Source organism: Mesoplodon mirus (genome assembly GCF_964341445.2).
Source record: "Mesoplodon mirus genome assembly, chromosome: 10".
Lineage (NCBI taxonomy): Eukaryota > Metazoa > Chordata > Mammalia > Artiodactyla > Ziphiidae > Mesoplodon > Mesoplodon mirus.
Genome location: NC_138986.1, coordinates 53628029 through 53654222, shown reverse-complemented (window position 1 = coordinate 53654222; position 26194 = coordinate 53628029). Strand labels below are relative to the sequence as shown.

General features: G+C 42.1%; 1 protein-coding gene across 1 annotated transcript in view; it reads left to right on the top strand.

The window, feature by feature from the left end:
• The window catches only part of LOC309810953 (uncharacterized protein), a 116423-nt gene extending 90850 nt beyond the window's left edge, over positions 1-25573 (top strand). The window contains exon 6 of the mRNA XM_082633329.1: positions 25509-25573. The gene's annotated coding sequence lies outside the window, so the exon portion shown is untranslated. The remainder of the gene's footprint in view (positions 1-25508) is intronic.
• Positions 25574-26194: the final 621 nt, after the last annotated feature.

Genomic DNA, 26194 nt, shown 5'->3' with positions numbered 1-26194 from the left:
ACTACAGCCAAGACAGAGTTGGGGGAAGGCTTCTAGGAGCAAGAAGCATTAAACTTGGGCTTGAAGAATGACTTCGCCAGATAGAGAAAGGTTGTGGAAAAAAGAACATTCAGGCTATAGAAAAAAGCACGTGCAAAGCCAAAGAGATGGGTAAGGGAATGGTCCCAATGGAATGGCAAGATGTTCTGTGTGTCAAAAACAGAAGAGAATGTGGAGTAGGCCTGCAATGAAGAGAGCAGAGGGAATTGAGTCTGGAGTTGAATATAAATAGTCAAATTGAGAATGGGGTTATACATCATGCTAAGCATTTGAACCGTTCAGTTAATTAAACAAGATTGAGTTTGTGTGAGACATATCATTTCAGAATACAGTTTTGTCATTTCCTTCATAGGTAAGATGTTGACCTTAAAACAAGTTTCAAGCTCAGCTGGAGGGAGCAAAGACCACAGGGTTCTGAGCAGGCCAGTGGGCATTGGGAGGACAGGGGCTCAGGTTGAGGGTATGGGGAATGTAGGTGGGAGGTGGCTGCTCAGACAGCCAGGAGGGTCCTAGAGCGCCTTACTAAATTTTTGACAAATGCAAGTAATGGAAATGTATATATATTTCAAATCTAGAGGAAAATTCAAAAATTTACATCAGTGACTTGGCAGACTCCTATTTAAAGACTCATTAAGGAAAACCTTTCATTCAGTTAATCAAACAAACATTATTTGGGTACTTTCTGTTGCAAATTTTTAGGCCCTCTGAATGCTCATAGGTTTTTAAAAAGTGTACCTTGTCCTGAAATGGAAGCTTGAAACTAGCCAGGGACCTGTGTATGTACATTTTACAAAGGAAGCTCTCTTAAATATAATGGTTAAGTATAAATGGGACCAGGGAGAATGGGGTGGGGGGAGCAGAGAGAATTAATTTATTTAGGAAACAGCCATTTACGTTCTATGTGGAGCTCTAATTTCATGACTGCAATTCCTCTCGACTTCCAATCTTGACTCCGTAGTGACTTTTCATTAGGAACTCTTCCTTTCTTAGTTCCTGACTTTGCTGATGATTTTCGAGCGGCTGAATCCTCTAAGGACAGGGATCTCTAGTTAGTAGTGGGAACTATCTTTGGGTCCTGAAGTCTCACCTGGTAGATCTCTAACTTGATAGGAGTGCAGGGTCCTGACAGGGTTTATAAATTGATCTATTTGGGGATAGCAACTTCCATGGGAGTTTGAAATAAGGTCTGACAAATGAGACCCTGTGGATAGTGTCACACTACTTGTATTAGGATAAATCAAGCTTCAGTGATAAAGACACTCCACAATACCATGACTTTAATAGTGATAGTAATAATAATAATAACAATAATAAAATTTCTTTCTCTCTCTCACTAGTAGTTTCAAAGTGAGTGTCGTAGGTCAGTGGGATCACTCTGCTCAAGTGAGGACCCAGGTTCCTTCCAAGTCGTTGCTCTGCCATCTCTTGGCCAGTGTGCCTGAAACTTTAATGTGCATATGAATTCCCTGGGAATCTTGTTAAAATGAAGATTCCATTTCAGTAGGTCTGGGCTGGGACCTGAGATTCTGCATTTCTAACAGTTCCTAGATGATGCAGTGCTGCTGTTCCCTGACCATACTGGAGTAGCCAGACCCTAGGGCGTTACCATTGTCTGCATGGTCAACGCTGAGTCACTGCCACAGTCAGGGTCTAACCTACCCTGAAAAGGAGACGCGGGGGGAGGGGGGAGGCTCCCTTGATGACCTGGAGGTGGCACACAGCACTTCTGCTCACGTTTCCTGGATAAAATCTTAGTTACATGGCCACACCTAATGGCAAGGCTGTCTTGGAAATGTAACCTCGCTGGGCAGCCATGTACCCAGCCACAGTTCTTACTTTTGGAGAGCGGGAATCAGATGTTGGCAGACAACTCCCAGTCCCTGCCACATTCCTCTATCTAAAGTCCCCTCGTGCACCTCTCAGAGGCTTCTGGTGGTCGCCCAGTAACGTGAGGTGTACTCAGGGAAGCGTCCGTGATGCTTTCCAGACAGCACTTCACAGCATTCTTTCCTCCGGCACATTCTTGAGATATCCTGCTCTCGGAATTTCCTGGGTACAGAGGTTCTCTTTCTACCTTCATGACTTTGGAAGTGAACAAGATGACCAAGTTATACCTCTTCAAGATCTGCTTGTTTAAGGCTTCCTGTTTTTGTGAGGATAAATTGATGCTTCAAACCCAGTATCACATTATACCAGCAAAGACAATCTTGCTGGGCTGGATCTACTGTGCTGCAGGCTTTCCCACCTGATGAGTGAGATACGATAATAAATGAGTGGAGGCCACTGGCAAGATGCATAGGCAGCCTCGGAGTGAATCGTAACCACAGTACATTTATAATAAAGCCCCAGTTCGTATGCAAGCAGACAGCAACATTAGATGGTCAAATAGCTCAAGGATACTGAATGAAAAACTTACTGTTCATGAGTGATAATATTTGCCCTTCTCTTTTTATTTACCTGATTGCAAAGTATCTGGCTTATTCACTGAAAGAAAATTTTGCTTCCTGATACTCTTCTCAATATTCAAGCAAGTGAAGTAGAATTAACTGTTTTAGCCGAAAGGCTAGAAGGGCAGAGAATGATTAAGTAAGCACTCCGTGGCTGCTTTAATGTGTCCTTAATAAACGCCCTTAATAAATGTGTAGGAAGAGATACTAAGCTGCTCTCTGAAAAAAAAAATTAAATGTGTATATTCTCCCCTCAAAATACAGGCCTCGAGAACAATGAGCCCTTAGTTGAATTTCCTCCTCAGCATGACATTCCTCTGTTATCATTCATTGAAATGAAAAATTCCAAAGTGAGAAAAAAACCCTGAAATATTATTCTCGAAATCAAATAAGGCTACCATGTCCTTCCATTAGCCCAACAGTTGCTTCCAATTATTGTGAGCAGATTTTCTCATTTGTGCTTTTTAGAGAAACAATATTTGAATTTCAGGAGGAAAGCTGAGAACTGAATCATGTTATCTACATGCTCAAGACTGTAGCAGCCGTCCAGAAGAGAAGGAAGAATTCTCCCTGGATTCTGAGTCAAAAGATGAAGATTTAACCCCTAGCCATTTAGTTTTCAAATAATCATGATAATGATGAAAATAGTGATGACAAAGATGATGATGATGATAGCCAGCATCTGTGGAGTGCAGACTGCAAACATGGCAGTTCCAGTGCTTTCCATGTATTAACTCACTTAATCCTCATAAAAACTCTTTGAGGCAGGTCGTATTATAATCCCCACTTTATAGTTGAGAAAAATGAGGCACAGAGATGCTAAATAATCTCCCGCGGTCACACAGCTACTGTAGCAGACACCGTTCACCCAAGATCTGTTTCTTCTTTCTGGGCACATAGCCAGCTGTCATTTCCCAGCCTCTTTGCAGGAAGATTGGCCACTGGACTAGGTACCAGCTGATGGAATATGAGTGATGTGTGCCATTTCTAGACTAAAGCTTTTTAGAAGCAGGAGTGCCCCCTCCATGCTCTTTTACCATTTGCCTGCTGGATGAAGACTATGCTGAGGCACTGGGGGATGGCAGAGCCACAAGTAGAAGGGGACCGAATCACTCCCACCCATCAGGGACACCCTCCTTGGAGTATCACAGAGACGAAAAACAAGCTTTTACTCTGTCTGAATCGTTACACCTTTGAGCGTCTACTTGTTACTACAATATAGCCAGCCCCAGTTAACACCCCCAAAAGTGGTGGAATCTGGATTTGAATCCAGGCAGCCTGGCTGCATCATCGCCCTTGGTTAAATCACTTAACTTCTGATTTGAAAAATGGGGATGATTGTTACAACCTGTCTCTCTTAGCTTCTGAGCTAGTGTCCTGCAGTCTCCAGTAGAAGACTGAGTTCTGTGTAGCTCCTGAGGAAATCTGGGACAGAGTCAGCTGTACCCTAGGCAAGGTGTTCTGCTTGGTTTTGGTTAATAGTCTACCCAGGATCAAGCCTTGTCATAGCTAGGGCCAAGTTACTCTTTCTGTGGACCTTAGTCATCAGCTGGGCTTCTATAGGCTCCACGAGGATCTTTCTGGCATGCACCATCTCCAGATGAGATGTCTTCTGGTCCAGAGCAGACCCAGTCCATCTCTTCTCTGCAGTGTGCGCTGTGTCTCTCCCTCTAGGGGGTTTGCCTTTTAACAATGCCAGTTCTCCGAATTCCAGTCCCTCTTACTGTAGCTTGTTTCTATTTCCCACCTGTCTGCCACTGAGATCCCAGTGTGACATAAACCAACTTGCCTAACTTTTCACTCTGATAGTATATGCCCTGCGTTACCTGACAGAGTTATTGTAAGGATGAATTTAAGTGTATAAAATTGTGTTTCAAATGTGTGGTATAAAATTAGGTATTATTATTAAGATGTTTAAATCTTTAATTATCAAGTGAAAGAAGCAATTTTATTTTGTTCAAGTAGATATTAGTTGAAGAAATGGCCTAAATATTTTTTAAACAATAGTTAAAAATTTTTTTATTTAAGTATAGTTTTTTTTATTGAAGTATAGTTTTTTTATTGAAATTATAGTTTATAATATTACATTAGTTTCAGGTGTATAGCATAGTGATTCAGTATATTTACAGATTATACTCCATTAAAAGTTATTACAGGGCTTCCCTGGTGGCACAGTGGTTGAGAGTCCGCCTGCTGATGCAGGGGACACAGGTTCATGCCCCGGTCTGGGAAGATCCCACATGCCGCGGAGTGGCTGGGCCCGTGAGCCATGGCCGCTGAGCCTGTGCGACGGGAGAGGCCACAACAGTGAGAGGCCTGCGTACCACAAAAAACAAACAGACAAAAAGTTATTACAAGACAGTAGCTATAATTCCCTGTGCTATACAATATACCCTTGTTGTTTATCTATTTTATACATAGTAGCTTGTATCTCTTAATCTCATGCCCCTAATTTGCCCCCCACCCCTTCCCTCTCCCCTTTAGTAACCACTAGTTTGTTTTCTATATCTGTAAGTCTCTTTCTGTTTTGCATATACATTCATTTGTATTATTTTTTAGATTCCACATATAAGTAATATCATATAGTATTTGTCTTTATCTCACTTATTTCACTAAGCATAATATTCTCTAGGTCAATCCATGTTGCTGCAAATGGCATGATTTCATTCTTTTTATGACTAGTATTTCATTGTATATGTAGACCACGTCTTCTTTATCCATTCATCTGTTTTTTATTTTTGTTTTTGTTGGCCATGCTGCACGGCTTGTGAATCTCAGTTCCCTGACTAGTGATTGAACCCCAGGCCCTCAGCAGTGAGAGTGCAGAGTCCTAATCACTGGACCGCCAGGGGATTCCCTATCCATTCATCTGTTGATAGGCATTTGAGTTGCTTCCATGTCTTGGCTATTGAAACTAGTCCTGCTATGAACACTGGGGTGCATGTATCTTTTTGAATTCATGTTTTTTTTTTTTTTTCCAAATATATAACCAAGGAGTGGGATTGCTGGATGGATCATAGTTTCATTTTTAGTTTTTTTAAGGAACCTCCCCACTGTTTTCCATAGTGGCTGCACCAATTTACATTCCCACCAACAGAATACAAGGGTTCCCTTTTCCCCATATCCTCTTCAACATTTGTTATTTGTAGACTGTTTGATGGTAGCCATTCTAGCCAGTGTGAGGTGATACCTCATTGTGGTTTTGATTTGCATTTCTCTAATAATTGGCCATGTTGAGCATCTTTTCATATGCTTGTTAGCCATCTGTATGTCTTCTTTGGAAAAATGTCTATTCAGGTCTTCTGTCATTTTTAAATAAATTTATTTATTCATTTATTTTTGGCTGCGTTGGGTCTTCGTTGCTGCACACAGGCTTTCTCTAGTTGTGGTGAGCGGGGGCTACTCTTTTTTGCGGTGCAAGGGCTTCTCATTGCAGTGGCTTCTCTTGTTGTGGAGCACAGGCTCTAGACACGTGGGCTTCCGTAGTTGTGGTGCATGGGCTTAGTTGCTCCGCAGCATGTGGGATCTTCCCGGACCAGGGCTCAAACCCGTGTCCCCTGCATTGGCAGGCGGATTCTTAACCACTGTGCCACCAGGGAAGCCCTTCTGCCTTTTTTTGATTGGGTTGTTTGGGTTTTTTTGATATTGAGTAGTATGAACTGTTTGTATATCTTGGATATTAACCCCTTGTTGGTCATGTCATTTGCAAATATTTTCTCCCATTCAGTAGGTTGTCTTCTCATTGTGTCAATGGTTTCCTTTGCTGTGCAAAAGCTTTTAAGTTTAATTAGGTCCCATTTGTTTGTTTTTCCTTTTATTTCTTTTGCCTTAAGAGACAGATCCAAAAAAATACTGCTATGATTTATATCAAAGTGTGTTCTTCCTGTGTTTTCTTCTAGGAGTTTTATGGTTTTGGGTCTACATTTAGATCTTTAAACCATTTTTTTTTTTTTTTTTTTTTTTTTTGTGGTACGCGGGCCTCTCACTGTTGTGGCCTCTCCCGTTGCAGAGCACAGGCTCCGGACGCGCAGGCTCAGCGGCCATGGCTCACGGGCCCAGCCACTCCGCGGCATGTGGAATCTTCCCGGACCGGGGCACGAACCTGTGTCCCCTGCATCGGCAGGTGGACTCTCAACCACTGCGCCACCAGGGAAGCCCTTTAAACCATTTTGATTTGTTTTTTATATGGTGTGAGAAAATGTTCTAATCTCATTATTTTATGTATAGCTGTCCAGTTTTCCCAGCACCACTTCTTGAAGAGACTGTCTTTTCTCCATTGTATATTCTTGCCTTCTTTGTCATAGATTAATTAACCATAAGTGCATGGGTTTATTTCTGGGCTCTCTATTCTGTTCCATTGATGTATGTGTCTATTTTTGTGCCACTACCATGCTGTTTTATTTACTGTAGCTTTGTAGTATAGTGTGAAGTCTGGGAGAGTTATACCTTCAGCTTCTGCATCCCAAGGTCAAGTCTTTTCCCTGGTCCTTGCAGCCCCAGATCCAGTGCCATGCAGTGGTGTGGAATGAGCTGGGCTTGAGTGTTTGCTCAGCTTGGGCTAGGGTGCACAGTGAGGTGGTTGCAGAAAACCTGGCAGCTGCTGGGGTGGACCTCTCCATCCTGCACTGGAGGCAAGTCAGCACCTATGCACTCCTCACAGGAGTCCAGGCTTCTCCAACCTTTCTATCTGTCACAGTGGTCCTCTTAGCAGCCAAGGGGGGTTGTCTCCTCTGCATAGGACTCTAGGACTGGTATGCCCAGTCTGTGGCTTGACCTGCTCACACCCGAGGATGGGTGTCCACCAGTGCAATCTCCCTTTTCCTCTGAGTCCCCTCCCAGAGGCACAGGTCCCAACCTCATCATTTTTCTTCCCTTCCTACCTGATAATGTGTATATCTTTTTTACAGCCTTGGTTGTACAGGAGTCCTTCTGCTAGTTTCCAGTTAGTATTCAGTGAGAATTGTTCCACATGTAGATGTATTTTTGATATGTTTGTGGGGGAAGTAGAGCTCCGTGTCCTCTCACTCCACCATCTTGATCTCCACCTCTAGTTTTTAAAATTTGATTTTGCAGGTAAAATTATTCACAATACGCTATGTGTTGTAAGAGAGTTTTAGAAAAAATTAGAGTGAAAAATGAAGGTGGTGTTGGAGAATGGAAGTAATTACCAAAGATCACAATTGAGAAGTGTTAATAGCTACAAATAATACATTCATTAGCAATTCTTAATGGCAAAGACTGCTGGTTCCTTTGTGGTTTCTTTTATGCTGATTAATGGCACTGAAGCAAACTTAATTACAAAAGGCTGAGATATAGCCTTCTCAGCGCTGACCTGTAAGTTTTATTTGCTCATCTTTGGCAGATGCTGTCCCAGGGCATCACAAGCTCTGCCCGTGGAGATGAAATATTTCTATAATATTTATTTTAGTTGTTGAGGAGAAGGCTCTCTTCCAGATCCAGTCACCCTGGTCGATTTCAAGGAATCAGGTTTCAGCTTCCAGGCAAAGCAAATTCAGAATAAATGAAATAAAAACAGCAGGATGTAGAGACATTTTTATTTGCTTGAGTCAGTACCCAATACATTATATATACTATATATATGTGTGTGTGTATATATGTATAAAACAATTTTAGATTTATGGAAAATTGCAAATGTAGAACAGAGAGTTCTTATACTCTTCAGCAGCTTCTCCTAATATTAACGTCTTATATAGCCACAATATATTTGTCAAACTAAGAAAGTAACACTGGAATACTATTAACTAAAAGCTTTATTCAGATTTCATTAGCTTTCCCACTATTATCCTTTTTCTGGTCCAGGGTCCTATCTAAGATATCACACTGCCTGTAGTTGTAATGTCTCCTTAAGTAGTTGTAATGTTTCCTTAATCTCCTCTGTCATGTGACAGTTTCTTAGTCATTCTTTGCTTTTCATGACCTTGATAATTTTAAAGAGTACTGATCAGGTATTATTTGTAGATCGTCCCTCAATTTTTTGTTTGATACTTTTTCATGACTAGACTGGGGTTAGGGGTTTGGGGGGCAAATACTACAGAAGTAAAGTGCCATTCTCATCACATCATATCAAGGAGTGTGTATGATGAACTTGACTTATATCTGGTGATGTTAACCTTGATCATCTTGAGGCAGGAGATAGATGGGCTCCAGGCTAGACATTTACAACTGGCATCCTGTTCACACTTCCTGGGGTGAGAAGAAGATGGACTCCAGGCTGGACAGTCATTACCAGCCCCCTGTTTACATTTCCTGAGGCACAAGACAAACAGGCTCTAGACTACGTATTTATGACCGGACTCCTGTCTATATTTTGAGATCTGCACTTTGATATAGGAAACAACAACAGGAATAGGGTAGATAACCAGACACTGGACACATTTATGGCAGGGACAGAGAGGGGCTAAACCCTGTTAAAAGGTCAAGAGGTCATACATTTCCCATCCTTGGGGCAAGGGAAACATTGCACATGTGCAGAAAGGTTCCTTGGGGGTCAAAAATGAGGGGGCACCCCCCCATAGTATGTGATGCTAAGGCCATACCACAGGCCTCTGGGCTGTAATCCATCTTGGAAAAAAAGTTGTGCACGTATGTTGGGGAGGGCCCTAGGGCAGGTCAGGTGTGGAAAAGGAAACCAGATAATCGGCCAAAGGTGAACAAAGACCCGGAAGAACTGCCCTATATAAAGGACTTCACCGCTTCTTTACTGCACTCCTCCTCATTAGGGGGGATGCCCACACCCTTTCTCTCCGTGTGCATCTCTGCCTTGCTTCTGTCGTAACTAAACAAACTTTCTCTGTGTGCTCTCCCACTTGTTGTTGAGCTATGTCTCTAATAATAAACTTTGTACCTGTTTTTACAGTTTTTGCCTCCCTGAGAAATGCATTTTTCATTGGGGGCCAGAGCCAGGGGTTGTGGTGGTTAGGATTCCTGGTTTTCATCCAGGCTACGCAGGTTCAATGCCTGGGCAGAGAATTAAGATCTCGCTTCACGCCACCACTCACTGCTGCCTCTCCGAGATCAATCTGGCCAAAGCAGTGTTTGCTAGGTTGCTCCACTGTAAAGTAACTCTCCCCACCTTGCCCTAGTCTATCCTTTGGAAGCAGGCTGCTAAATCAAGGAGGAAAGAGCATTAAGCTTCACCTGCTTGAGGATGGAATATCTACATAAATTATTTGTAATTATTTGTAAGGGGGATTTGTCTCTTCTCCCACATTTATTTCTTCAATCATTTATTTATACCAGTATGGACTCGTGGATATTTATGTAATAATGTGGATTATAATCCAATGCTGTATTATTTCTTTCATTGCTCAAATTGTTCCAGCTTTGTCCATTGGGAGTTGTCGGGCTTACTCTTGAATCCCTTTGACATTCCCTGTCTTTTTTACTTTTATTTATTTATTTATTTTTGAGCAACTCCATCTTTTCTGGCACTAAAAGAATCAGCCCAGCTTATCTTGTATTTTCACACACCCTACAACCAGCCATTTATTCAAGAAGCTCTGGTGTCTTTTACTAGAGGATCATATCTTGCATTTAATACTAGTCTAGAAGTTTTAGCAGTGTTCTCTGTGCAGAAAACTTTGGCACAAAGTGTGGATCGACCTTGGGCCCAGACTGAAAATTAAAGTACAGTACTATCGGGACTTCCCTGGTGATCCAGTGGTTAAGAATCCGCCTTCCAATGCAGGGGATGCAGGTTCGATCCCTGGTCGGGGAACTAAGATCCCACATGCTGCGGTGCAACTAAGCCCGCGTGCTCCAACTACTGAGCTCGTGCACCTCAATGAGAGAGAGAAAACCCGCAAGCCACAACTAGAGAGAAGCCTGCGCACAACAAAGAAAGATCCTGCATGCCTCAACGAAGATCCTGTGTGCCGCAACTAAGACCCGATGCAGCCAAAAAATAAACAAAATAACTAAATAATAAATAAATCTTTAAAAAAAAATAAAGAAAGAAAAAATAAAGTACAGTACTATCAAGTCGCCCTACAAGGGACTTCTGGGCATGGATCCAGAAGATTGGATATCATGGGTGAGGTGACAGGGATACCTGTTCTTGACCTTTCAGATTTAATGCAGAGAAAATTGAACCCTTCTGCCCAGTCTCTCAACAGGAATTGGGATGCCTAAGTCAAATATATCTATATGCCTTTGTCGTTGTGATCTATGATTGTTAGTCTTCCAGAATTCATCTTAAAGCCTCTATTGCCAACAGTTGTTTCACTTAGAAATCTCTTTGCTCAGTCGTAAATAGTTGTTGGAAGTTGTTGTCTATGGAAGTTATAAACAAAAAATAGACTGGAGATGTCCTTTGCAGATTGTATATTAGAGAAAAGTTGAGTAATAGTGAATTGTCTTTTAGTAGCAGAGAGATGATACTGAAGAAAAATTGCTGACTAGTATTAATAAGTAAAAGACTTTGGTCAGAATACTCCTTAAAAAAAGCCAAATTTACCACTTTTGTAGCAGGATAACCTATTGACATACTATTTTTATGCTTTATGCATACTGTTGTAGAAGATTCAAAGAATAAAAGACTAATTCCCACTCACCCTCCCCTGATATTGTGATATGATAAGAAATATATATTAGGTCTTTGTGCTCAGTCCCAGGCGCAGAGCTCCTAAAACCCTTGGAATTTCCTGAGTGATACGGTGAGAAGAGTGTCTTTTGTTATTTATAATAAGCCCCTTTCAACCGCACCAGGGTTTATGCTAATGAGGTGACTCCTGGAGGCTGACAGCTGGTCATCAGAGATGCCAAGCAGGCTGTTAGAGAGATAGAACTTTCAGTCCCATCCCCTGACCTCTCAGGAGGGGAGAGGAGCCAGAGACTGACTGAATCACCAATGGCTGAGGATTTAATCAATCATGCCTATGTCATGAGGCTTCCACTGAAAACCTAAAGGATGGGGTTTGGAGAGCGTGCAGCTCAGTGAACACATCCATGTGCTGAGAGGTTGACACAACACACCTTCACAAGGATAGAGGCTCCTGAGCTCAGGACCCCTCTGGAGCTCACCTTGTGTACCTCTTATTTTGGCTGTTCATCCATATATCCTTTATAATAAACTAGTAATGGTAAGCAAAGTGTTCCCTTGAGTTCTGTGAGCCATTATATTAAATTATTGAGCCTGAGGAGGAGGCTGTGGGAACCCCTGATTTGTAGCCAAGGTGCTCAGAAGTACCAGAGGACTAGGACTGGTGATTGGCGTCTGAACTGGGGGCACTCTTGTGGGACTGAGCCCCCGACATGTAGGGTCTGATGCTAACTCCAGACGGTTGGTGTCAGAATTTAGTTACATTGTAGGACATCCAATTGGTGTCCAGGAGAATTGGTTGGTGTGGGTAAGACAAAACAAAAACAAAACTCACACATTCGGTATCAGAGTGTTGTGAGTAAAGAAACAATTTTTCTTTAATCCCCCGTTCTTCTCTCTACTTACTTAACACATACACATACACATGCACACGTATGCGTGCGCACACACACACACACATCCTCACCCCCATTTATTAGATACTAGATCTTTGCTCTTGTGCTCTGGCATCCGTAGCCCCTGGAAGGGATGAACAGTTGTTAGGGACTGAGGACCAAACTCGGAGGAGCAAGGATTTTGTCTAATTGTCTGAAATGGGGAGGGGGGGTATTCCCTTCAAGAAAGAAGAGGCTGGGATAGAATCTCTAGAAACTATATTTTTCTGGAGTTGTCTGAACTTTGGCACAGGGAGTGGGAGGGAGGGAGTGGAATGTCCATATCTCCTCTTGTGGATGGCAGGAAGCACCACTGAGAGCGACACCACTGAAAAGTGCCTGGGCCACAGGAAAAGAAAGCAGTAGTGAAATCGCAGCAGCCACAGAATGAGAGCTTCTTTCAGGGCTCTTTCATAACTCTAGGGAGAGCGAGGAACCTCACAAATGACAACATATATCAGCCTTGGTGAATGATGGATGTGCTTTGAGAAGAAAAGTAAGGAAAAATTATGTCATCTGAACTGTAAGAATGGCTATCATGACTCACAGCGTTCAGCTCATAGTCGTACTCATGACTGTGATTTACTACAGCAAAAGGATATCCAGCACAATCCGCAAAGTGGAAAAGCGCGTGAGGCAAATCCTGGGAGACCAGGGACAAGCTTCCAAGGGTCCTCTCCAGGGCAGCCAGATAGCATGTGCTTAATTCTCCCAGCAGTGAGTTGAGACAGCACATGTGAAATGTTGCAAACCAGGGAAGCTCACTAGAGACTCAGTGTCCAGGGTTTTTAATGGGGACACTCTCTGCCTGGCAGATACTAAAATCCAGACTCCCAGAAGAAAAGTATGTGTTCATCATAGACCACATTGTTTGTACAAATAGTTTAGACACAGTGAGACACTCACTGTTATTAACTGATAAAGTTAATGGTGGGAACCCTCCTGAAATCTAACTTCCCAAACAGCAGCCAAGGGCCAGCTTTGTAAGCAGACCTTTCCAAAGAGATCATCAGGTCTGCTACATGAACTCTTTTCTGCACAGCATGATTTTAGATTCTGTTTAAGTAGGACAAGTTAATAGAAGACCCTTTTCACTACTCTTCCTTCAGAATGTATGGATACCATTGGTGGTTTTGACCGGCCCTTTGTCTCACTTGTACCCACAGGATTTTTAATTCATGGAGGTCACTGAGTGACAACACAGAGAGGCTAATGCCATTGAAAGAAGAATTTTTAGGGAATTCTCTGGTGGTCCAGCGGTTAGGACTCAGTGCTTTCACTGCCTTGGGCCCGGGGTCTATGCCTGGTCGGGGAATGAAGATCCTGCAAGCCACGTGGTGCAGCCTAAATAAATAAATAAATTTAAAAAAAGAAAGAAGGAAGAATTTTTACAGTTCCCAAGAGAGGCGGGCAGAGGGGCATGCCATACCATTGCAGGGCCACATGGAGAAGTACCAGGTCTGGTCAGGAGGCAGGAAGAGTGAAAAGAAAGCATGGCCCAGAGCTTTTATTGTGTTTCCTACAGGAAAGGCATGGCAGGGTGGGCAAAACAGCTTAGGATTGGCTAGTTTGGATAATGTCAGTGGGCTCTGGGCTCTGGGTTGGTCTCCGGTTTTCTGGTACCTGGTCCTGGATTGATTTAGAGAAGGGGAAAGCTTGGCTTGGTGTATCAGTTAGATAAAGGTGGGTTTTAGGGATATGGACTTGGGATTGGTTGGTTTGTATATGAAAGGCATGTTTGCAGGTGAGTTATTCATTATCTCTAGGAATTAGCTAACCCTAGGAGGGAACATTCTCTCCCCAGCCAGCGAGCCCCCTAAGATGTCAAAACATCATAAAATAAAATAAAACAACATGATTAACTACACCCTTATTCCAAGTTCTTACTCACACAACAACCATGAGATCCTTTACAGTTAGCACCATCTATCTCTATTGATCAAGTTTCCACAAATAGGCAGATCTGCTTGCAAAGACCAAAAGCATTGTTGGTACAGTTTGTGACAACTGGGACTTGTCACAGACTCTTAAGGAAAATGATTTATGAACATTCAAGGAAATGTTTTAGGAACATTTGAGAAGATTGTTGGCAAGAGAGAAACAGAGGCATTCTAACTGGGTAGAAGATCTATTTTATGAGAATGGGAAAGTCATATGTGAATAATACTGGTTAACTGTTTGGTGTGCATGAACCAGAGTATAGATTGAGATAAATCCAGATGAGTTGGGGCCGGGGGGAGGAGGTTGTCACTGGTTGTTCTTAGATGTGTGAATTGAGAAGCAACTGGAAATTACCTTTTGAGTTGGAAGATGAAGTGTTCAAAATTGTATGTGAGAAAGAGGAGTCTGAAGGTGAGGTATTGAGAATGATTAAAGAAGCCTAGGGGTAGCTTGCAGGTGGGAAGGTCAGTAACGAGGCTTATAGGGAAACAAGCCAGGAACAAATAGGGGCTGGGTGTTAAGAATAAAGAAAAGGAAGACAAATCCTCCAGTCTTGGCAATGTAAAGGATGGATGACAAAAAGATGGAAACAACCCAAGTGTTCATCAGCAGATGATGAATAAACAAAATGTGGTATATACATACAGTGGAATATTATTCAGCCATAAAAGAATGAAATTCTGATAAATACTACAACATGAATAAAACTTGAAGACATCATGCTAAGAAATAAACCAGACACACAAAGGACAAATGGTGTATGATACCACTTACATGAGGTAACTAGAATAGGCAAATTCATAGAGACAGAAAGCAGAATAGTGGTTACCATGGGGCTGGTGGAGCGGAGGGAAAGGGGAGTTATTTTTAATGGATACAGAGTTTCTGTTGGGATGATTAAAAAGTTCTGGAGAGAGATAGTGGTAATGGTTATACAACATGTGAATATACTTAATGACACTGAATTGTACACTTAAAATGGTAAATTTTAGGTTATGTGTATTTTACCACGATAAAAAAAGAAAAGAAAAAAAAACACAATTGAATGAATGGCATTTGAAGAGTGACTCTTGAGATGAGAAGCACAGGGAACAAAATGGGTTGTGGTAACTCTGAGAAACTTGGGAATTTGATGGTTGGTAGCGCTGATACCCAGGTCATAGACTCTGTATCCATATGGATCTATCAGCTTTCTCTAGTGCCTGGGCACTGAATGCCCCATTACGCCTGTGTGAATGAGTACTGTGTGAATGAGTGGTTTGGGTCCAACAAAGATGGGAGGGAGTACTGATAGAACAATGTAACTTTATCAGAGCTACTGAAAAATAAAATAAATGCCTTATGACAGTAAATCAGGAGATTGGTCTGTGTGTGTGTGTGTGTGTGTGTGTCTAACATAGAAATACTACCATTTATGGTAGTAATAATAAACCAGGTAGTAATAAAACCACGGGGTATCACTCGAAGAACAATAAATCAAAGGACTGGCTGTTTTTTTGGAAAGAGCTCTAGATCAGCCATCCAGATCTGTGAGTGCTAGTTCTCTCTCTGTCTTAACTGCTTGACCTTGAACAAGTCACTTGCCCTCTCTGAATCTCAGTGTCCTAAATTGTCTTTCATTTCCATCCAAAATAAGGAAGTTATTCACTTTATTTATATTTTTTAGTAGTTATTGTTAAAAATTTTAATTTATACTCTTAATTTTGTCTAAAACTAATCAGAATCTCCACCTTTGGGGTTGGCACTGTTGATAGCCAACCCAAAGGCTTATCTTCATATCTTACTTGTCATAGAGTTTGGCTCCCACTAAGCTGTTGAAAATACTAGATGCTTACTTTGCCAGCCTATCTTCCATCAAGAACATAAGCATGTGACAGAATTCTTGCCATGGGACTGAGGGGAATCCTGCTGTATGGCAAAGGTTTCCTACCTGGAAACAAGAGACATGTGAGGAGCAATGTTGCTATCCCTCGTCCATGCCACTCTTCTTCAGTCAGATACTATTACCTCTGCAGCAGCCATCCTACAATCCTGAAGAGACAAGTTGAAGCAAGTCAATACCCTGAGGACTGCAAGTGGAAATTTGGAAAGAGTCTGGATCCTTGGAGTCACCCTTGAGCTACTGAAAATAACCTGGGACTGTCTTCCTTGGAACTTCTTGTAATGATCCCCTTTATTTAAGCCACTTTTGGTTGGATATTACGCTTTTTCCAGAAAGTATTCTACATGATACAATCTACTTCCTGAAAAATATAAGAACCTTATAAAATGGAAGCAGTTCAAATACGACTTCAGTACACCCCCATTAAGTCTACCAATCTGCTCCTCTGTGTACCCACCCCCTGCTTCCCATCTGTTACAGTGGGTGAGCTGTCCTTGCTCCTGTATAAAGACTACCCCTTCATCTGTATATGGATCCCATCCTCTTCTGCTTGCTCAAGGACATCAGTCTCTTTCCTCATTGTCAGTTTTTTCCTCTCTTCTGGGTTATTCCTGTCGACATACAAATATCTCCCACTCAAAACAAAACAGAACAAAAATGAAACAAAACACAACAACAATCTGCGTGACTCTGTCTCCCAGGACAGTCACTACTCCATTTCCTTACTTACCATTACGCCAACATTCTTTGAAATATTTCTCTATACTTCACATTCTCCACTTACGCTCCTCTCTTGAGACCACTCCATTCAGGCTTTTGTCTCTGCCACTCTTCAGAGGCACTTACCAAAGTCACCAAAGACCTCTGTGTTACCAAATCCAATGGCCAATTGTCAGTTCACATGTTTTTTCACCCAGCAGGAGCATTTGATACAATTGTCTCTCTTTGAAAGATTTTATTCACTTTTGGCTTTCACCGTTCTCTTCTCTTTTGTTTGTCTTCCTACATCCTGGGGCTCCTCCTCAATCTCCTTTGAGGGTTCTTTTCAACTTCATGACCACTAAATGTTGGAGGGCTCAGGGCTCAGTCTTCAAAACTCTTCTGCTTCTATCTATATCCCCCAAGTGATTTTATTTAATTACACATATACTACAACTACATATCTCAACTCAGAAAGACAGCTCAGTATACCCAACTGTCTAGTAGACATTTAGGTTTGGTTGTCTAAAGGTCATTTCAAATTTAACATTGTTTAATACTATACTCTTTATTTTCCTCTTAAAAATGCTTTTTTCCATTCCTTTTCCATTTCAGTAAATGGTCTGGCCAAAATGGTCTGGCCAAAATCTTAGAGTCATCCTTGACGCTTTTTTTTTATTTTTATTTTATTTTTATTTTTTTTTTGCTGTACGCGGGCCTCTCACTGCTGTGGCCTCTCCCGTTGCGGAGCACAGGCTCTGGACACACAGGCTCCGCGGCCATGGCTCGCGGGCCCAGCCGCTCCGCGGCATGTGGGATCTTCCGGGATCGGGGCACGAACCCGTGTCCCCTGCATCGGCAGGCGGACTCTCAACCACTGCGCCACCAGGGAAGCCCTGACGCTTTTTTTTTAAAAAAAAGCAATATCCAATCAGCAAATGCCTCTTGGTTCCACTTCTTCTGCTACCATCTTTGTCCAATCTACTATCAATTCTCACCCATATCATTGCAACAGATTCTAAATCAGTTAAGATTGAATCTGACTATGAGCAAATTGTTCACAAAAGTACTCTTTTCTTGGACTAGGATTGTTCAGATAGTAAAGGGTACTTAATGCCAAATCAGCTGGATGTAAGATCTCTTTCCCAGCATAATCACAATAAGGATTTCTTTAAAGCCTGTCACTAGGAAAATTTTCTTTTTCTTTTATTTTTTTATTGAAGTGCAGTTGACTTACAGTGTTGCATTAGACAACAAGGATTTTTTTTTGGGGGGGGCGCGCTGTGAGGCTTGTGGGTTCTTACTTCCCCAACCAGGGATTGAACCCAGGCCAAGGCAGTGAAAGCACCGAGTCCTAACCGCTGGACCGCCAGGGAATTCCCCAACAAGTATTGTTGATTGCTTCTCTTTCCTAACTCTATTCTTCCTTCTCACCTTTGTGAAATAAGGGAAAGAAATGCTAGGCCTACTCCTCAGTGTTCCTGAAGGATTGTTTCTAATACTTAACCTTGCTTCACCAGGACAGGACTGTGACCTCCCATTTTTCTTTCCACGTATACAGTGCTACAAAGGGTGCTGCTGAAAAAGGTCTTGGTTTGACCCGGCTATTTCCCACCTTTAATAAACCCTAGGGGAGCTGAAATTGCAGGGAGCAGCAGGCAGTCATAGCCTGACCCTTGCTTGTCCCCTCTCAGAGCTGAATACCATGGCACTCATTAAATATTCAGCAATCTATTCCCAGTTTAAAACAAACAGAGATGATCTTTTCAAACCGTCTAGTGGGTCTGCATTACAACTGACGAATGACTTTCCTGCTCATTAAACATTTAGGCTCTTCCTTGGCTTGGTGCATCTGCCTGTAATCGTGACAGCAGGTAGAGTACAGCCATGCACACTCCTTCTTAATGCAGGAAAACTCCTGTCTTATTCTTATTGATGATTTTTGGCAAAGATGACAGGAAGGAGGGTGGAAACATCAGGAAGATAAATAAGTCCTCTAAATCCCAGAAAGTTGGCACGTGTTCTCAAGAAACAAGTGTTAGAGCTATTTAATATGTAGGTCGTTTGATAATCGCATTATTACCATTTATTTCACTTTTGAAAGGCATCTTCTCTTGCTCTGTAATCTTGATGAAAGCATGAGGGATTTCTAAGAGCTTCGATAAAACCATTCATACACTTACGCTAATGGTCATAAAGATGACCTAAAAGACACTAAAAATTTAAGCTCTTCTGGTACCTTCAACTTGCTCCTTTGCATTTGGAGCTGTTTGGCCCTCCTAAATTTTACCATCATTCTCTGAAGATTATTATTTTGTCACATAATTATTTTAAGAGCCCATCTGTGATTTTAGCTGTAAACTGCTGCTTTTGTAGCATGTATTCAACGTCCCCAAAGAAGTGCTAGGTGCGCTGGGGTTTCAAAGGGCCTGTATTCCCACTGAACTAGTTATATAATAATGAAAATAGTAACTGCTGTATATTTGTGAATTGCTTTAAAATTGTGCTCACAACTCTTTTTTTAAATTTATGAGACAACTTTGCATTTCTTCTTCCACCCCTAAAACCAATGAACATTTAAAAGATGTTAAGTATGAAGGAACTCACGTTAAATGTAAGGTCTCAAATTATTTTGTTTCTTTTTTACTTTCTTTCCCTTCCATCAACTTTTTCGAGCACTATAGCCTCTTCCTCACGATCCCATAGAGCCAGCTTCAAAAAGGCTTTGTGCAAAGATCAAACTCAAATGGAGTTTGAGCTCCATTGTTTGCTCAATCAAACTCTACCTTGGAGAAGGGGTTTCTTTATTGGTTTAATGCAGTTTGTTATAGAAGGCATTTCATGGGATAACTCAGCTTTGGCCTAATTTTTCTGCTTTCTGCTGATTCTTAAATATCATTTAGTAATGACATTTTCAAGCTGAACCTGATCTCAGAGATTTTCTAATCTAACTTCCCTATTTTATAGATGTGAATCTGAGGTCTAAATAGGCGACATGCACTGCCTGAGGATTGTCTCATGTACCTCTCAGTTTTCTCAATCTATTCTCTGTCCCATGGGATAAGAGTTTATTATTTGTCCTCAGCTCCCTGGCCTTTATGAAACTCCACTTCGCTCCACTTACCATGACCTTTTCAAGGGCATGCCTTTCTGGGTTGTACATATCTTTCTCCCCTTCCACGGTATCTCTCCAGCTCCATCACTTTGTGTCTTGTGGGGGCCGGTGGGGGATGGAAGTTTGACCCTTGACAACCAGATCTTGTCATCTGCCTTAAACAAATTTATTAAACCGAGAAGAAATCATGTGTAAACAATTCCCCACTTCCTCTGATGGTAGAGTAAAGAAATGATTTCTGAGTCTCTGTCCTAATTTCATTGAGCTGGCGATGATTTTCCATCCATCAAATCTCCATACCTTGTTCTGGTGAGCCACATATAACTAACACACAGAAATTTGACGCTAAGAAATTGCTTAGTTTGTTTTGTTCTGCTTCCTTCAGTTAATGTCCAAAGTCACCATTTAGATGCTATCCTTTCTACTTCAGTTTTATGCCACAGATTTTATTTTTCATGTTCTTTCTATTTAAAGTCTGTGGCAAGAATTTTCACTGGCCCAGCTCCCATGCATACATCTTCAATGAAGTTCCATTTCTCCACTTTCTTTCATGGTCTTTTATTTTGCTTTGTTGACTCTTGCTTTACATTCTCTGGGTTATTGGATCCGAATGGCAAACCAGAACACCAAAGTATTCTTTTGCATGGAGACATAAAACACCCAGAATCAGCATCCTCTTCCCTGGACAGGGCTGGCTAACCCTCTTGGTATGCCTTTTCTAGACTTTGGGCTGAACAACAGTTTCCTAAGCATGGTACTCCTCACTGTCAGATTATGGTTCAGTGGAGTAAAGTACATTGGCCACATTCCAGGCCCGGAATTGTGCCCTGGTCACTGTGATAGGGCATTGCCAGCTCCCGGCACATGATGTGAAACAAGAGACCCTTAGGTATTTGTTTAAGTGGATCTATTTTCATTTCCAAGGACTCAGAAAAATTTTCCCAATGATATTAGGGTTGCTTATTCTATCTTTTGCTTGATTTCTCTCATTTTATTTATTAGCTTCCCTCTGAAGGTGCCTTTTCTAGTTCTTGACTCCCTCATCTCCTTCTTGAAAGAATTTACCCCAAGCTTGTCAAATACAACAACAATTGCTGGATCTAATATTTACGAATGTCAGTGGCCTTTGGTGCTTAATATTCTCCTTATTTACTTTTACAACTAACTCTTGCCAGCTCTCCTTGTTCCATTGTGCTTGTCTTTTGGTCACTGCTTTCTGTGGACCCCTCTCTGCCTTCCATCTGGATGAGCTCTGGGGAGAAAGAGTGTGGTCTCAAGTTTCACGGCACAACAGTAACCTTACCTGCCGCTTATCTGGTTTCCAAAGCACATGTCCTCTCTCAGTCAGCAACGCAGAATAACACAGAGAACGTCAGCAGATTCCAATGCTAGCCATTGTTGTCTCTTCCTGGCCCCTGTCCACCATCCAGCTTCTAACAGAGCTTGACATAGAGAAGGGCCATTTAGTCCGAGGGCCCTCCTAGCACTTTAGCCTCCTCCACTTGATCAGGAGCCAATGGACTTGAACCATGATGGTTTGGTTCGAGGTGGTTTTATTAGTGGTCATAAGGAGAACTCAGTTGCATGGAGGCCACTTCTGCATTGGCTGTAAGACTTTAAGGGCTTTTTCCAGCACATGACTCAGTGTCACTTAGATGAGGTCACATGTGAGGAGTGTCCTTTAGGATCCACTATTAGCACTTACATGGCATTTTGTTTTCCATTGTTTCACAGCTAGTTAATGTAGCTGCTCATCTCCCCTCTCTGCTCCCTCACTAGACTATAAATTCCTGGCATGCGCCCCTGACTTACTCATCTCTACATTGCCTGCAGCCTTGTGCCTAGAAGGAGTTGAATAAAGTATCTGTATAGGGCGTTTCACAAAATATTTCCTAGAACCGTGATTGAGAATGTGCAGAATCTTTTAGGGGTGGTGATGAATTGTTAGGGTAGCAAAAGACCTTCCTGCAGCTGTCAGAGGTTTGAAAATCTGTTCTGAAGTTCTTACAGCAAGGGATGCATCATCATTTGAAATAGTATTTAAAGGAAAGGAGTCTATATGCTTTGATCCAGTTGTCTTGGGGTGTACACATGACCAAAGAGCAGGGGTTGATGTGGTAAAACAAAAAGCCACATGGCTTTCTTTACCCTCGACTCACCCTTTTCCCTCTGTGTTTTCCCCAAGTTCCCAGTTTAAGCTAGTCTTCTTAGGGAGGCTTTTCAGCCCTGTTTAATCAGGAGAAAGGAAATGTGAAATGGAGAGAGAAACTGTCACAGGGAGAGGTGTGGCTTTCTGAGGAAAGTGTATGTTCTCTGAAAAAATTAAAGTGCAGATTTGCATTTTCTGACCAGAAATATCTGGTTTGCCTTGAGGGAGGGTTAGGAGTGCACAGCGGGGATACAAAGAGAAAGATTCAATATCCAGCCTTTGACATCTAGAGCAGGACTTCTGGGCCTGCAGAATAACATTTGTTTTGAAAGGCAATCTTTGTGGTGAATTTCTTTAGCACCTACCAAGAGCCATCTTGTGGACTAGATCATAAGAAAAGGCAGGGGTGGAGAGAAGTCAATGTGTGACATAGGGTAGGAGGCACAAGTAAAAGAGGAAGGGGAGGGCTTCCCTGGTGGCGCAGTGGTTGAGAGTCCGCCTGCCGATGCAGGTGACGCGGGTTCGTGCCCCGGTCCAGGAAGACCCCACATGCCGCGGAGCGGCTGGGCCATGAGCCATGGCCTCTGAGCCTGCGTGTCCGGAGCCTGTGCTCCGCAAAGGGGGAGGCCACAACAGTGAGAGGCCCGCGTACTGAAAAAAAAAAAGATGTATACTTTTGTCACAAGAAAAAACTAACAAAGGAAGAGTTGGTGAAGGAATTAGCACTCTGCCTGGAAGGAGGCACATTCTGTGTGGTTCTGACTCAACTTAGGGAACTGGGTGGTTACAGCCCATCACAGGCCGATACAGACCACCTCTTGGCTTCCTGTCTCCTCTCTCTCTGCCAGCATTTCCCCCGGAAGTTCAACTGCAAAACCCTTCCAGAAGTGGAGGGAGGTACACGTAGACTATAAAAACAGTCCAACTAAAGGCCACTCCTCTTATTTTGTTATGAGATAAAATATGTGCTCACATTATATATTTAATCTGACTTTGTCCCATTGGTATAATATGTATTTTGCTTAAAAATGAGGCTAGGGATTACTGTTGGGAATGATGCTGGGGCTTACATAAGTCTGACATAGGGTTTTGGAATGTCTCGATCTGTTTAAAAGTATAGTAAACTTGACATAAATAATGACTTGCTTGGGTTTTTGAAATTGCTCAATTTTTATTTAAATTAGAAAATATTTGGAATGACTAAAAAGACATTATTTAGAACTGGAACTGACTGTATTTGTCTTTCAAACCTCAGGTGCCAACATGACACATAGTTGGCACCTAGGGTGCCACAGCCAGGCACACTGCCCAGCCAGAGTTTTAAAATATGGGGACCAAGGCTTGGTAAATGCCTTTGCTGGACACCAGCAGTGGTTGGGATCTTTAAAATAGGACAATAAGACTTCATATCATGATCTCAGAAGGGTTATATCTATACCGCTAGGGAGTTAAATTTAATGAGTCTTAGGAAATAAAATGATTACCTTTTAAAGTAAGAATTACAACATCCTTGTAATATGTGCAAATTTGACAGAAGTTAGACTATGCCAGAACTTCTTATTTGGCAGATTTTTTAATTTAGAGTAATTTAAAATAAATTTAGGTGCATTTAATAATTACAGCAGGATTGCAACAGCATTACAGAAATTTAGAAATTAGAGAAAATTTTTCTTGTAGCTCCCCCTAAGAACGAATATCATTTTGGTCCTCAGCTGACCCCCTATCTGGATCACCTGGGAAGCCTGTTACAGTGCAGATCCCAGGTTCCTCCTCTGAGTCAGAATCTCTGTGGGTAGGAGCCTGTGGGTTTGTATTTTTAACAAGCTCCCCAGTGGATTCTGATTTTCAGCTAGGAGATTAACTTGTTCAGCTACCCAGGGGATCATATTATCTGCAGTTCATCCAGAGGACCCATTCCAGGGTTTGCTACCCAGATCATCTCTGCTTTAGGGCAGTGGGAAGCCACTAAAGGTTCAAAGCAGGAGGTGACCTGATCTTATTTGCTTTTGAAAGCTCACTCTGGAGTTAGTGAGTAGATAGAATTTGAGAGGATCAAGACTTGGAGTCAGGGAGACAAATTAGGAAACATGGTGAGAATGGAGAGAAGTGGACACAGCTGAGGCATATTTAGAAGATGGAATTGGTAGAACCTGCAGATGACTGGATTTATGAAGGAAATATCAAGACCTCTTCCAGGTTTAGGAAACAGAAAAGAGCTATTTTTTGAGACAGGACACACAAGAATCTTATTTGGATATATCTTTTATTATAATTTGTCTCAAATACTTTTCTGAAAGGTGGCATTTAAATATGTATTTTAATTTAGGTAAAATATAACTATCATTAAATTATAAGGTAATCTTCAAGATGGAGAAGTGGTTAGCTTTACAATGGAGAAACCAGGCAGACACTACCTTAACCAAGCCATCCAAATTAATGTCACCAGGAATAAGACATATCCACACCACGTACCCCCGATCTCATGCGCTGAGAAGTTACAGCATCATATCTGGGGCATTCTTGCCCAAAATGCATAACTTCACTCTATGAGAAAAGATCAGACAAACTAAAAATGAGGGACATTCTACAAATAACTGGCCAGTCCTTTTCCAAGGTGTCAAGGTCATTGAAAGGCAAGGAAAAACTGAGGCACTTTTTCAGGCTGAAGGAGACTAAGGGGACATGACAACTAAATACAATGTGAGACTGGGGTGGAAAAAAAGACATTTAGTGGAAACGCTGACAAAATTTAAGTAGGGTGTGTAGGTTGGTTAATAGTACTATAATAGTGATTGTTTCCAGGTTTTGATAACTGTACTGATTATGGAAGATGGTAACATTAGGGAAATCTGGAGGAAGGGCATATGGGTTCTCCCTGTACCATTTTAGCAATTTTTCTGTGCATCTAAATTACAAATAGAAAAAAAATTACAGGCAACATTTATTTTTGCAATAATTTTAAAATGTTAGTAAAATATACTTTTTCTCAAAGTTATACAGCTTCTGGGATAAAAGGCACTGGTGCTGAGACTGTATATAAGGTGGCCAGTATCTATGTGAATTAATTCTGGTTCCTGTGTGTCTAATTATTTTCCTTCACCAGTTTGGACTGGTTCAGGCTGCAAAACCTCTGTACAGTTGACCCTTGAACAACGTTGGGGTGAAGGACATCGACAATCCGCCCAGTTGAAAATCCACGTATAACTTATCGTTGCCCTGCCAGATACATTGTTCCTTGGTTTCCAAGGTGCCACACCTGTGGATTCAACAGATTGTTGTAGTACTGTAGTATTTATTGAAAAAATATCTGGGTACAAGTGGACCCATGCACTTCAAACCTGTTTTGTTTAAGGATCAATTGTATTTTTACCTCCTTGATCATTGCTCTCAGCTGGGCCTCTACACCTCGTGGGATTGGGGCGGGGATAAACTCCATGACAGGTGAGGCCGGGTAGCAGCACTCCTAGGCTGAGACCCAGGAGCAAGAGTGAGAGGTAGGCAAACTCTGCAATATCTGTTCCCTAATTTCCCTTCTGGAATCGTCCCTTCCCAGAACCTACCACCGTATTCTGACCGTTCTCTCCCTTGCCAAGTAAACCTGAAACCCACTTCCACCCACATGCAGGCACGGCCTTGCTGTTCACTAGGAAATAGCAAAATCAACTCAGAAGTTCAGGTGTTAACAACTGATGAAGCCCCTCCCACTCACCTTCCCTCCCCCAAGACATTCCCATTTAACAGGTCTCTCTCGGAGGAGTTAGACGGGATTTTACACTGAGGCAAAACCAGAGCGGCGGCAGAGCTGGGGAGTTCCTGGTGTCTCTGGAGTTATCAGGTATGTGCGACTTTTGGGGATTGAGGTTGAGGGTAAACCCAGCACTCTGGAAAAGACCATTTGCGGGCCTAGCACCTGAATGTCCTGGGAGAGGTAACATCGTGTTACTTGTGTGAACTTCAATCATTTCCCCTAGAATTTTGGGTTATGTTTTGACGCTGATCTTGTTTTCAGGTTAACCTCAGTTTGACTCCCTCTTCAACGTGACTGTAAGCTCTTGCCTTTGATACTTATCAAAACCTTTAATACTTCGGAACCAGAGAACAGTAATATATTTTCATTGCCAACTCAATGTAAATCACTTTCTAAATCACATATGACCACGTAGGTGGTTTGTTTACAATTCGTAGGGTTGGTTGGCATTAATAACTCCCACAAATGGCCACCAAGACACTTTCTCTTCAACAGTAGAGAAAATGATAGCTTTCTCAGGCGTTCACCCAGCATTAAACAGAGCCTGCTTGCCTTTGTGTCTCCTGTGTGCCTTCAGCTGCTGCAGAAATGAGTCTGCAGGAAGCCCTGAGTTCCTGAGAGAAGTGGATTCAGGGCATGATTCGCAAGACATGGTATCAGCAGTCTGATCTACAGAACC